We start from the raw sequence: 13,522 nt of genomic DNA on the forward strand, positions 1-13,522 counted from the left end.
GTTGAGTTGTTGTTTTCTGGCCAACTGCTCTCTGATGACTCACGTCCCGGGAGCTGTGCAGTTCCTATGGGGATATTCTCCCATCATGCACAGCTCCCGGGACGTGACATCATCATTGAACAGTTAGACAGAAAACTTCAGAAGCTAATAACTATTGGAAGGATTAAGATTTTTTAATAGAAGTAATTTACAAATCTGTTTAACTTTCCGGGGCCAGTTGATATATATATATATATATATATATATATATAAATATATATAAAAGGTTTTTCCTGGAATACCCCTTTAATGACCTATCCTGAGGATATTTTATTTAAAAAAAAAAATTGCCCAGAAAACAGTGTTGATTCCCAGATAAGGGGTTAGAAATAACTATTTGGCCATTCTTTGATGCATAGATTAGGGTTTATTTAATTTCAGCATGTGATAAGGAGAAATCAAATAGGATCTATACTAACTCTTCCATGTATTGGTGATTTCACTATTTGACACTATTTAAATAGGTATTCCGGAGTTCTAAAATAACCATTATGTTGCCAGGGCTGGTGAAAACAAGGAAAAAAGATACTTACCTACCCCCGGCACCCCGCAACTCCTGCTTTATGTCCAGTCCCTCGATGCGGGTCTCTTCTTCCAGCCTTTAAAAGGAGAGGTCTGAGCAGGACCTGCCCACTGAGCCAATCACAGGCCACAGCTGTGTCCCATCTTAGCCAGTGATTGGGAGTGGGCAGGTCCTGCTACAACTTCTTATCTCGGGAGTAGGAAGAAAAGACCAGCATTGAGGGACTGGTGCTACAGCAGGAGCTGCAGGGGACCAGGGGTAGGTAAGTATGTTTTTTGGCTATCCAGGAATGCTGGGATTTGTAGTTTTGTGGCACTGGTTGGGAAACACTGGCCTACATCCGAAATGCACGCACACCCAAAGCACCCGCCTAGCCAGCACCACTGTGTCACCCCAGTAGAAAGGTAATTACATGAGGAGGAGGTTTGTTACAGTGTGTCACCCCATTAGTAAGTTAATTAATTATATGAGGAGGAGGTTTGTTACAATGTGTCACCCCCATTAGTAAGGTAATTAATTATATGAGGAGGAGAAGGTTTGTTACAGTGTGTAACCCAGCAGTAAGTTAATTACATGAAGAGGAGATTTGTTACAGTGTGTCACCCCAGTAGTAAGGTAATTAATTACATGAAGAGGAGATTTGTTACAGTGTGTCACCCCAGTAGTAAGTTAATTACATGAAGAGGAGGTTTGTTACAGTGTGTCACCCCAGTAGTAAGTTAATTACATGAAGAGGAGGTTTGTTACAGTGTGTCACCCCAGTAGTAAGTTAATTACATGAAGAGGAGATTTGTTACAGTGTGTGTCACCAGTAGTAAGTTAATTACATGAAGAGGAAGTTTGGTACAGTGTGTCACCCCAGTAGTAAGTTAATTACATGAAGAGGAGATTTGTTACAGTGTGTGTCCCCAGTAGTAAGTTAATTACATGAAGAGGAGGTTTGTTACAGTGTGTCACCCCAGTAGTAAGTTAATTACATGAAGAGGAGATTTGTTACAGTGTGTGTCCCCAGTAGTAAGTTAATTACATGAAGAGGAGATTTGTTACAGTGTGTCACCCCAGTAGTAAGTTAATTACATGAAGAGGAGATTTGTTACAGTGTGTGTCCCCAGTAGTAAGTTAATTACATGAAGAGGAGATTTGTTACAGTGTGTGTCCCCAGTAGTAAGTTAATTACATGAAGAGGAGGTTTGTTACAGTGTGTGTCCCCAGTAGTAAGTTAATTACATGAAGAGGAGGTTTGTTACAGTGTGTGTCCCCAGTAGTAAGTTAATTACATGAAGAGGAGATTTGTTACAGTGTGTTCCCCCAGTAGTAAGTTAATTACATGAAGAGGAGATTTGTTACAGTGTGTCACCCCAGTAGTAAGTTAATTACATGAAGAGGAGGTTTGTTACAGTGTGTGTCCCCAGTAGTAAGTTAATTACATGAAGAGGAGATTTGTTACAGTGTGTGTCCCCAGTAGTAAGTTAATTACATGAAGAGGAGATTTGTTACAGTGTGTGTCCCCAGTAGTAAGTTAATTACATGAAGAGGAGGTTTGTTACAGTGTGTGTCCCCAGTAGTAAGTTAATTACATGAAGAGGAGGTTTGTTACAGTGTGTTTCTTACTCTCTTAAACGGCAAACCGTGTTGTGGGTTACATATTATGACAGAGGAAGGACAGTTTATTTAACTATGTAGCAGTAACTTCCCAAATGAATGAAAGAATGAATATATAAATAAATATTTAATTAAATAAATAAATAGTTAAATAAATAAATAGTTAAATAAATAAATAGAGAAAAAAGCAAAAAATTTATAATAAAAACAAACAAAAAAACAACAACATTGACCCTTATAACTGAAGATAAATGAATCAACAGCACAATAAATAAGACACATTTTAAAGGGGTACTCCGGCGCTTAGACACCTTATCCCCTATCCAAAGGATAGGGGATAAGATGCCTGATCTCGGGAGTCCCACCGCTGTGGACCCCCGTGATCTTGCACGCAGCACCCCGTTAGAATCAGTCCCCGGAGCACGTTCGCTCCGGGTCTGATTACTGGCGATCACGGGGGCCGGAGCATTGTGATGTCACAGCCCCGCTCCCGTGTGACGTCACGCTCCGCCCCCTCAATGCAAGCCTATGGAGGGGGTGTGACAGCTGTCATGCCCCCTCCCATAGGCTTGCATTGAGGGGGCGGAGCGTGACGTCCCACGGGGCAGAGCGTGATGTCACACGGGGGCGGAGTATGATGTCACATGGGGGGCGGAGCCATGACATCACAACGCTCCGTCCCCGTGATCGCCAGTAATCAGACCCGGAGTGAGCACGCTCTGGGGACTGATTCTAATGGGGTGCTGCGTGCAAGATCACAGGGGTCCCAAGCGGCGGGATTCTCACGATCAGGCATCCAATCCCCTTATCACTTGGATAGGGGATAAGATGTCTTAGTGCCGGAGTACCCCTTTAATGCTCATCTGGAATGGTGAAACACCAACAAAATAATAATAATACAAGTTGAAAAACACAACACGTCTGCCATGACTGCTATACAATGCGCCATCCATGTTCCTTCGCTGTTTTTATTTACAACGCCCAACAGAGGAAGGAACTTCACTTAGACATAAAGAAGTAAATAAAATGTATAAAATAAAATAATAAACAATAATGAGATCATCCAGGAAGACATCAACATCATACAAGTCTAGCACGCAGCCCAAATAAAACTATTCTTATACTGTATATCCTAAAGCAGTGGTCTCCAAAGTTTGAACCTCCAGCTGTTGCAAAACTACAACTCCCAGCATGCCCGGACAGCCAACGGCTGTCCGGGCATGCTGGGAGATGTAGTTTTGCAACAGCTGGAGGTCTGCAGTTTGAAGACCACTGTCCAAAATGGTTGTAATTTTTAGATATAGTAGTGACCAGTGTTGGATACACTTATACTTTGTGTTGATGTTGTATTTGTACACACAGGACAGACCCTCAGAGAGGTCACAGGGGTCCATTAATGTGTCAGACGCTGCGCCCACCGGTGGATACTTTGGTTTCATATTGAGCCATGTGGCGGCCTGGGTGAGCAAACGGGTACAGAAGGGAATTAGTGTTTAGAGGCCAAATATAGCTCTCCATTGTAACTGGACGCTTCGGAGAGGCACTAAACCCATCACTATTATGGGGACACTGTAGCTATTACTATTGTGGTATAGGGTGTGATGAGGGCAGATGGAATTACCCTAGGGGAAGATGGCATTAACCCCTTGTGTTCGTGACGCCAGGGCATGGTTTATCCTCTACACCACCCGAAGGTATAGCGCTGGATCCTGGGCTAGGCATGAGGGCAAATAATGACCTTGACTCTCAGTAAAACGGCAGCTTTACTGAGTCAGACCGGTGTAACAGTCTTTACAGCTTGGCAAAGCCCAAGGAGGTGACCAGTGACTTCAGATACCACAGGGCTTGCTGGGACTTAGAGTGGATTTGGACAATTTGATGCATGGCCACGCTGACCTGAGACAGACTTGTCTTGGACTGACTTGACTGAGACTGACTATGACAGACTTTACCCCGTTTGTAGCTTACCAGGCTTTGACTTGGATCTGGGGGGGGGTAGTGGACTTGTGGATCCGTGGCTGCATGGTAGACTTTAGGCCTCTTCTGGACTCCAGACACTCACCTAGGACTTGACCTTACTGCAACTCAGCTAAGCAGGAACAAGAGGGTGAGCTAGCTCCCCCCCAGGACTTATATGGGGGAGACGCTGAGGGGTCCCATAGGTCACCCTGTAGGTCACATGGTCACTGGTACCTTCCTTAGTTACAACACATAGCAACATTACTTAAAGGTATAACACATTTTATGTACAATACACTGGATAACATAGGCACTTAAGGGAATGTACATAGGAGACACGTGAAGGGGGGCCCAGGGGTCACATAATGGAGTCTGCTGGACAGGGCAGCTAGGGTACAGGGGAGCAACTCCTCTACTGGGCCACCACACTATTATGAGGTACTGTAGCTATCAGTATTATGGGGGCACAGTGGTTATCACTTATATGGGGGCACTGTAGCTATCACTATTATGAGGTACTGTAGCTATCACTATTATGGGGGCAGTGGGGCTATTACTATTATGGGGTACTGTAGCTATTACTATTATGGGGGCACTGTGGTTATCACTATTATAAGGCATTGTGGCTCTCACTATCATGAGGTACTGTAGCTATTGCTGTAATGAGGCCTGGTGGCTTACACTATTGTGGGAAACTGTGGCTATTACTCTTATGGGGACACTGTGGTTATTACTATTGAGGCACTTTGGCTATTATTATGGGGGCACTGTGGTTTTAACTGTTATATGGTATTGTAGCTATTACCAATGAAGAGCACTGTGACTATTACGAGACGCTGTGGCTGTTACTATTATGGAGACACTGTGGCTATTACTATTAAGGAGACACTGTAGCTTTCACTATTATGAAGCATTATGGCTATAACTTGTATGGGGGAACTGTGGCTATTACTATTATAAGACACTATGGCTACTACTATTATGGGGACACTGTGGCTATAACTATTATGAGGCATTGTGGCTATTGCAGTTATGGGGCACTGTAGCTATTACTATTATGGAGCACTGTGGCTAGAACTATTATAAGGCATTTTTGCTATTACTATTATTGGGGCACTGCAGCTTCTACTATTATCAGGCACTGTGGCTTTAACTATTATGGGGGCACCGTGGCTATTACTTATTTGGGGCATCGGGGTTATCACTATTATGGGGCACTGTGGCAATAACTATTATGTAGCATTGTGGCTATTACTATTATTGGGGCACTGCAGCTTCTGGTATTATGAGGCACTGTGACTATAACTAATATGGGGGCTCTGTGGCTATTACTATTATGAGACATTGTGGCTATTGCAGTTATGGGGCACTGTAGCTATTACTATTATGGAGCACTGTGGCTAGAACTATTATAAGGCATTGTGGCTATTACTATTATTGGGGCACTGCAGCTTCTACTAATATCAGGCACTGTTTCTTTAACTATTATGGGGGCACCGTGGCTATTACTTATTTGGGGCATCAGGGTTATCACTATTATGGGGCACTGTGGCAATAACTATTATGTAGAATTGTGGCTATTACTATTATCGGGGCACTGCAGCTTCTGGTATTATGAGGCACTGTGACTATAACTAATATGGGGGCTCTGTGGCTATTACTATTATGAGACATTGTGATTATTACTATTATGGGGGCACTGTGGCTAATACTATTATGAGGCATTGTGATTATCACTATTATGGGGGAACTGTGCTAAGACTCTTAGGACTGACACATCAGAGCCGTGGCGTCACGTAGCACCATAATACAGATCAATTATATAGAGAGAATATGAGAAAAATCCTATCACATGACCTCGTACTTCTCAGAACTTGCCATCTGGTATGTTGTCTATTCATTAACCAGAAAATGTTGTTCCACCAGTAAATGTAGACTAAAAGGTCCCACTATAGGGGCAGGGGTAACTATGGTTATTACCTCCATACTGTGACACCCCTGTGTGCATTATCCCAATATCCATGCATCATGACAGCTGTGACATCACTCTGACTTTTACCCCTTTGCTATGACATCACTATGGGGCAGATTAATCAAAACCTGTCCAGAGGAAAAGTTGCTGATTTGCCCATAGAAACCAATCAGATCACTTCTTTCATTTTTGAAAAGGCCTCTGAAAAGTGAAAGAAGCGATCTGATTGGTTGCTATGGGCAACTCAGCAACTTTTCCACTGGACAGGTTTTGATAAATCTCCCCCTATGTGTATTATCCCTGTCCTGTGACATCACTCTGTCTTCTCTCCTTTGCTATGACATCACTGTGTGTATTATCCCTGTCCTGTGACATCACTATGTGTATTATCCCTGTCCTGTGACATCACTCTGTCTTCTCTCCTTTGCTCTGACATCACTGTGTATTATCCCTGTCCTGTGACATCACTCTGTCTTCTCTCCTTTGCTATGACATCACTATGTGTATTATCCCTGTCCTGTGACATCACTCTGTCTTCTCTCCTTTGCTCTGACATCACTATGTGTATTATCCCTGTCCTGTGACATCACTCTGTCTTCTCTCCTTTGCTATGACATCACTATGTGTATTATCCCTGTCCTGTGACATCACTCTGTCTTCTCTCCTTTGCTCTGACATCACTATGTGTATTATCCCTGTCCTGTGACATCACTCTGTCTTCTCTCCTTTGCTATGACATCACTATGTGTATTATCCCTGTCCTGTGACATCACTCTGTCTTCTCTCCTTTGCTCTGACATCACTATGTGTATTATCCCTGTCCTGTGACATCACTCTGTCTTCTCTCCTTTGCTATGACATCACTATGTGTATTATCCCTGTCCTGTGACATCACTCTGTCTTCTCTCCTTTGCTCTGACATCACTATGTGTATTATCCCTGTCCTGTGACATCACTCTGTCTTCTCTCCTTTGCTATGACATCACTATGTGTATTATCCCTGTCCTGTGACATCACTCTGTCTTCTCTCCTTTGCTATGACATCACTATGTGTATTATCCCTGTCCTGTGACATCACTCTGTGTATTATCCCTGTCCTGTGACATCACTATGTGCAATAGTCCCTTCCTATCACAGTATTATGCATGTACTATGACCTCACTTTGTTTTTATTTTCATTTTGTGACATCACTTATTAGTGTAAGCTCTAAAAACTGCCTGTGTACTATCATGGACGACTTTATATGCCAGTTTATTATTGGAAAAAAAATTACCAATAAACTTCTCCCAGGAAAATGAAAAAAGATCAGAAATAAACACACACAAAAAAGTTTTATTTTAAACACTAAATATGAATCTGAACACCTAAAATAATATTCACTTATTTGATATCATCCATTTTAGATACATATATACATATATATATATATATATATATATATATATATATATATATATCCCAAAATATTTACATAACTAAATGTTACACAACTAAAGTAGAATTAATTCCGCCACAAACAACTTCACAACTGACTTATGAATTATGGGTACAACGTAGCTTGGGTGCTACACTGTTATTGCACTTTTCCCTAACTTCTATAACAGCGTTTTCCAAACAGTGTGTCTCCTGCTGTTGCAAAAGTACAATTCCCAGCATGGAATTTTTGGAAAACACCGCCCTATAAAAAGAAATAAACTGCAAAAAACAGTCAAATCATCTGTTTCCTGACCACCTCTAGTTGCCCCAAGGAGGCCAAAGATCTTGAAATAGGTGCAGGTCCCAAAGGTAGGACCCTTGGATATGCTATAAATATCCAATAAATACAATATACATATATATATATATATATATATATATATATATATATATATATATGTATATATAAAGATCCGCTCACTTACAGTAAATCCATTTATTTTTCTTGGCTCTAGTTGAATACATTGTTTCTTAGATGTGACTTTACCCCCTGGTAAGTTTTCGGCATCATGTATTATGTTATTGTCTGTGATTTTTATATATATATATATATATATATATATATATATATATATATGTATATATATATATGTATATATATATATATATATGTATATATATATATATATATATATATATATATATATATATATCTTTTTGTTTCATGTATTTTGGGGTCATATTAAATAAAAAAAAATAAAAAAATATTACAAATCAAACTAATAACCCCTAGGGAACATGGCTTATTTTGGCTTTTAGGATTCAACAAAGAGTTTATTATATTTAATGTTTTATTCTAAGAGATAGCATTTAAAAAAAAAAATTCTCATTATTTTTTAAAAAGAAAGAATAAAAGGGACGAAGCACAACGCGTAACGTACGCTGGGGTTGGAGCTGGTAAGTTGGCAGCACACATGGCAGGACGTCTCTTTGTCTCTAGGCTACTAATCCTACTGTATTTGCTTAGCCTTCGTTAATGATCTGTTTGGATTTTGTTAACCTTTTATATCACTCCTTCATGTTCATGTGATTATACCGTCACCTGTCATTATATTGAGTGATTTGGATGTTACCTGATTTATTGATCATCATTCCCTGTACACCATGTATATGTGCCTCCCATACCACCTCCCCTTTTCTGTAGTTGTCACTTCAGTGCCTTGGTTTTAGCATTTCCCACTGTATTATTAAATGTATGTCTTATATATTTTTGATATATGTTAAATAAAATTGAATATATTACATAATTAAAGGGGTTATCCAGGAAAAAACTTTTTTATATAGCTTCTGAAGTTAAGGTTGTTCTTTTCTGTCTAAGTGCTCTCTGATGACACGTGTCTCGGGAACTGCACAGAGTAGAAGAGGTTTGCTATGGGGATTTGTTTCTAAACTGGGCGGTTCTCGAGACACGTGTCATCAGAGAGCACTTAGACAGAAAAGAACAACCTTAACTTCAGAAGCTCATAAGTACTGAAAGGATTAAGATTTATTTAATAGAAGTAATTTACAAATCTGTTTAACATCCGTCACGCCCCCTCCCATAGAGTTGCATTGAGGGGCGGGGGCATAATGGCATGAGGGGGTGGGGCTATGATGTCACAAGCCCCTGGTGCCGGCTTCAGCGCTCAAGTACCCCTTTAAAGAGTACCTGTCATCAAACCATATTTTCTAAACTAACTCAGATTGTCTTTCCTAACTACTCCTAACACCCCTCCTGCCCTTAAAACATGTTTCAGAGCTCTGTATCATACCTTTCCCCTTGTTCACATTGTGTGAGCTCCTGGAAGGAGAAAGTGGGCGTTCCCCAGCAGGCGCAACATCACTAAAGCCTGAGAGAGCTGCGCCTCGTCATGCCCTGAACGTACTTCCTGAGTTTGGTCTCCTGCCAGGCCCGGGAAGAGACCAAACTAACTGTTTGACTTGCGCAGGGAACAGAACAGAGCCACCTAGTGGCTGTTTTGTCAATCACATTAAAATCATATAATGGTTGAGAATTTTAACAGCAAGTAAATAGAAAAGTGTCTTATAATTACATAAGGAACAATATATTAAAAGTTTAGTTTGGTGACAGGTACTCTTTAAAAAAAAAAAAAAAAGACACACTTTTTCCAGAAACAGTGCAGCTCTTGTCCAGTGGCTGTGTTTGGTATTACACCTGAGCTCCATTTAAACTACTACCACGTCTTAGGAATGGGGCCCCCATACATGTCTGTGACATGTATGTTTATTTTAAGCAGGCAGTCTGGTCATGTTTTTAGAAAAACACTTTTCACCGGACAACGTGGTTTTGTCCAGGCCAGATATGGGCACTCGCTGATACTGTATGATAGGAGTAGAACAGGATACCATGTTTTGCAATTGTTCAGAGAAATTAACCAGCAACTTGTCTGCAAATAGTTTTATACGTAAAGGGGAAGTAGTGAGCAGCTCAGGACAGTGCATTCTGTATGGGGCTTTCATGTTGCGTCCGCCCCCACACTGGCCACTTGTGTGTTCTCCCCAGTGTCAGGGTTGAAGGTCGGAGCTGCCGGGAATTGATCCACAATATGGCCTCCAGACCTTTCACGGTGATGAGTTAATCCTGGATAGTTTATACTGTATGGAGTTGTGTTTGTGTTTCCAGCGTTACTAGATTATTGTGCAATGGCCATGATCTCACCTTGGTAAGGTCCATTTATATCCCTGCTATTTTGTTATCAAACAGAGGACCTATAATGGCTTCAAACTCTGCACTCCCCTTTTTTTTAACCCTTTTCTGCACTGTAACAGCAGACACATCAGAATTGTCAAGCACTTTAAGGGATTTGCTGGGACGTTGATATTAATCATCCGTCCTCTGTATAAGATCAGTGAGGGTACAACTGGTTACCCACCACCACCACCACCGATCAGCACCGTCGCCATCATTGTATAAGAGGAACAGGACTATACAGGGGGGGATCAAAAGTTTGGGCACCCCAGAAAAAATGTGTATTAATGTGCATAAAGAAGCCAAGGAAAGATGGAAAAATCTCCAAAAGGCATCAAATTACAGATTAGACATTCTTATAATATGTCAACAAAAGTTAGATTTTATTTCTATCATTTAAACTTTAAAAATAACAGAAAAAAAAATGGCATCTGCAAAAGTTTGGGCACCCTGCAGAGTTAATATCTTGTACTGCGCCCTTTGTCAAATATCACAGCTTGTAAACGCTTTTTGTAGCCAGCCAAGAGTCTTTCAATTCTTGTTTGAGGTATCTTTGCCCATTCTTCCTTTCAAAAGTCTTCCAGTTCTTTGAGATTTCTGGGCTGTCTGTCACGCACTGCTCTTTTAAGGTCCATCCATAGATTTTCAATTATGTTGAGGTCAGGAGATTGTGAAGGCCATGGCAAAACCTTCAGTTTATGCCTCTTGATGTAATCCCCCGTGAATTTCGAGGTGTGTTTAGGATCATTATCCATTTTTGTGGTGAGGACATAGAAGAGGGTTTCTTCTGATGACTCTTCCGTATTTATACAAGTATCTCTTTATAGTGGAATAGTGTACCACAACTCCAGTGTCTGCCAGATCTTTCTGGAGGGATTGTGCAGTCAAATGTGGGTTTTGAATTGTTTTTCTCACAATCCTGCGAGCTGTTCTGTCTGATATTTTTCTTGGTCTTCCAGATCTTGCTTTAACTTCCACTGTTCCTGATGACTGCCATTTCTTAATTACATTCCGAACAGAGGATATTGACATCTGAAAACATTTTGCTATCTTCTTATAGCCTTCTCCAGCTTTGTGAGCGTCAACTATTTTCAGTTTCAGATTTCTAGACAACTGCTTAGAAGAACCCATGGTGCTGATTGTTGGGGAAAGGTCAGATGAGTCTGGGCATTTATAACCTTTGAGATTGACATCACCTGGTCTTCCCAGATGATGATTGAGAACAATCCATGACACTGGCAGGTCTCAGCTTTGCAAAGGGTGCAGTGCATGCTATAAACTCTGCAGGGTGCTCAAACATTTACAGATGCCTTTATTTTTTGTTTTCTGTTATTTTGAAAGTGTAAATGATGGAAATAAAATCTAACTTTTGTGGACATATTATAAGAATCTCTAATCTGTAATTTGATGCCTTTTGGAGATTTTTCCATCTTTCCTTGGCTTCTTTATGCACATTAATACAAATTTTTACCTGGGGTGCCCAAACTTTTGATCCCCACTGTACAATTAGCAGTGGTGATGCATGGTATTGCACCTCAGTCCCATTCACATTAATAGGACTGGGCTGCGATGACCTTCCATACTAGGCACAACCATAGATCTCTGTACCTGGTAAATAATGAAGCGGACCAGGTGCCCATTGGAGTGCCCTGGCCTTTTTGCTCAGGGCAGCCTTTAGCTGTCCGGGCATGCTGGGAGTTGTAGTTTTGCAACAGCTGGAGGCACCTTGGTTGGGAAACACTGGTTCAGGTAATCGGTATCACTGCCTATTGAGACATACTTAGGTGACCCCATAAGGCAGTGTTTCCCCTCGGCTGTCTGGGCATGCTGAGAGTTGTAGTTTTGTAACAGCTGGAGACACTGATTGGGAAACACTGACATAAGGCAATAACTGGGCAACATATATCACTATAGGCCAATCACTGGCCACAATGTTGATATCTGAAAAGTGAAAAAAAAAAATTTTATTGGCTTGTTACAATGGAATATTACACTCTAGCTCAGTGGTCCTCAACCTGCGGACCTCCAGATGTTGCAAAACTACAACTCCCAGCATGCCCGGACAGCCAACGGCTGTCCGGGCATGCTGGGAGTTGTAGTTTTGCAACATCTGGAGGTCCGCAGGTTGGATACCACTGCTGTAGATAATGGCGCTGTGTTGTATCTATGTAATGAGGGATCTCAGTGCACTCCAGTCTAGAGCATTTCCATCATTAGTTGTTTTTAGATGGTGTCTTTGGTTTTGCTTTATAATAAATCCCATTGCTTCATTTCTATTGGAGCTTTCAGCGACAAAATCCATCCAGCTGGTGAGGTTGCATGGAAAGGTCATGGAAAATTTGGGGATTTTCATGAAAGCTTCTGTATAAGTAGATGAGATAAAGATGTTATAAGATACAATAAATAGTCATCATATTTAGCACACACAGTAGAGTACATACTATTTCAGGAAAGGGTTAAAGGGATACACCGGTGGAAACCTTTTATTTTTTTTATTTTTATTTTTTTATTTTATTTTTTTTAAATCAACTGGTGCCAGAAAGTTAAACAGATTTGTAAATGACTTCTATTAAAAAAAATCTTAATCCTTCCAGTACTTATTAGCTGCTAAATACTACAGAGGAAATGATTTTCTTTTTGGAACACAGAGCTCTCTGCTCACATCTCTGTCCAGAGTAGGGAAAAAAAAAAAAAAACATTTTTATGAATAGAAATACTTGATACTCCTCCTCAGCATGAAACCTGCATTTCCGCGCAGAATTCCGCGAGACTTCCGCACCAATTCCGCGCGAAATTCCGCGCGAAACCTCTGTGAGTTCTTGTGGAAAAGTAACAATATTTTGAGGCAGAAAATTTCTGCTTGATTTCCGCCCCAATTCCTCTGTGTGAACATACCCTAATGATACCGGAGCAGGAGCAGCACAGGGATGGTAAAAAAAAAATAAAAATAGCGCTTGTCTGAGTGGGGATCGGGACAATTGTCCTGGATCCTCACCAGCTGCACCTCTCTCTCAAGGGGGCCCTTGGCCAGTGCCTGAGGGCCCATGTGTAGTGGCGGGCCCCTGTGCAGCTGCCCATGTGATTTGTCCGCCCCTGGTGACGTGTATGACCCAGTCTGCCCTGACACTATGAGCTGCACAACATTAACTCTTCTGAAGTTATGAATATTGCATGTCCAAAATGTGCGGCTACCTCTCCCAGCCCCCAAGCGATCGGTGCACAGCTGGTACTCAACCAGCAAAACAAGTCCAGTTAATAGAG

The sequence above is a fragment of the Hyla sarda genome, chromosome 8 (assembly GCF_029499605.1).
Source record: "Hyla sarda isolate aHylSar1 chromosome 8, aHylSar1.hap1, whole genome shotgun sequence".
Taxonomy (NCBI): domain Eukaryota; kingdom Metazoa; phylum Chordata; class Amphibia; order Anura; family Hylidae; genus Hyla; species Hyla sarda.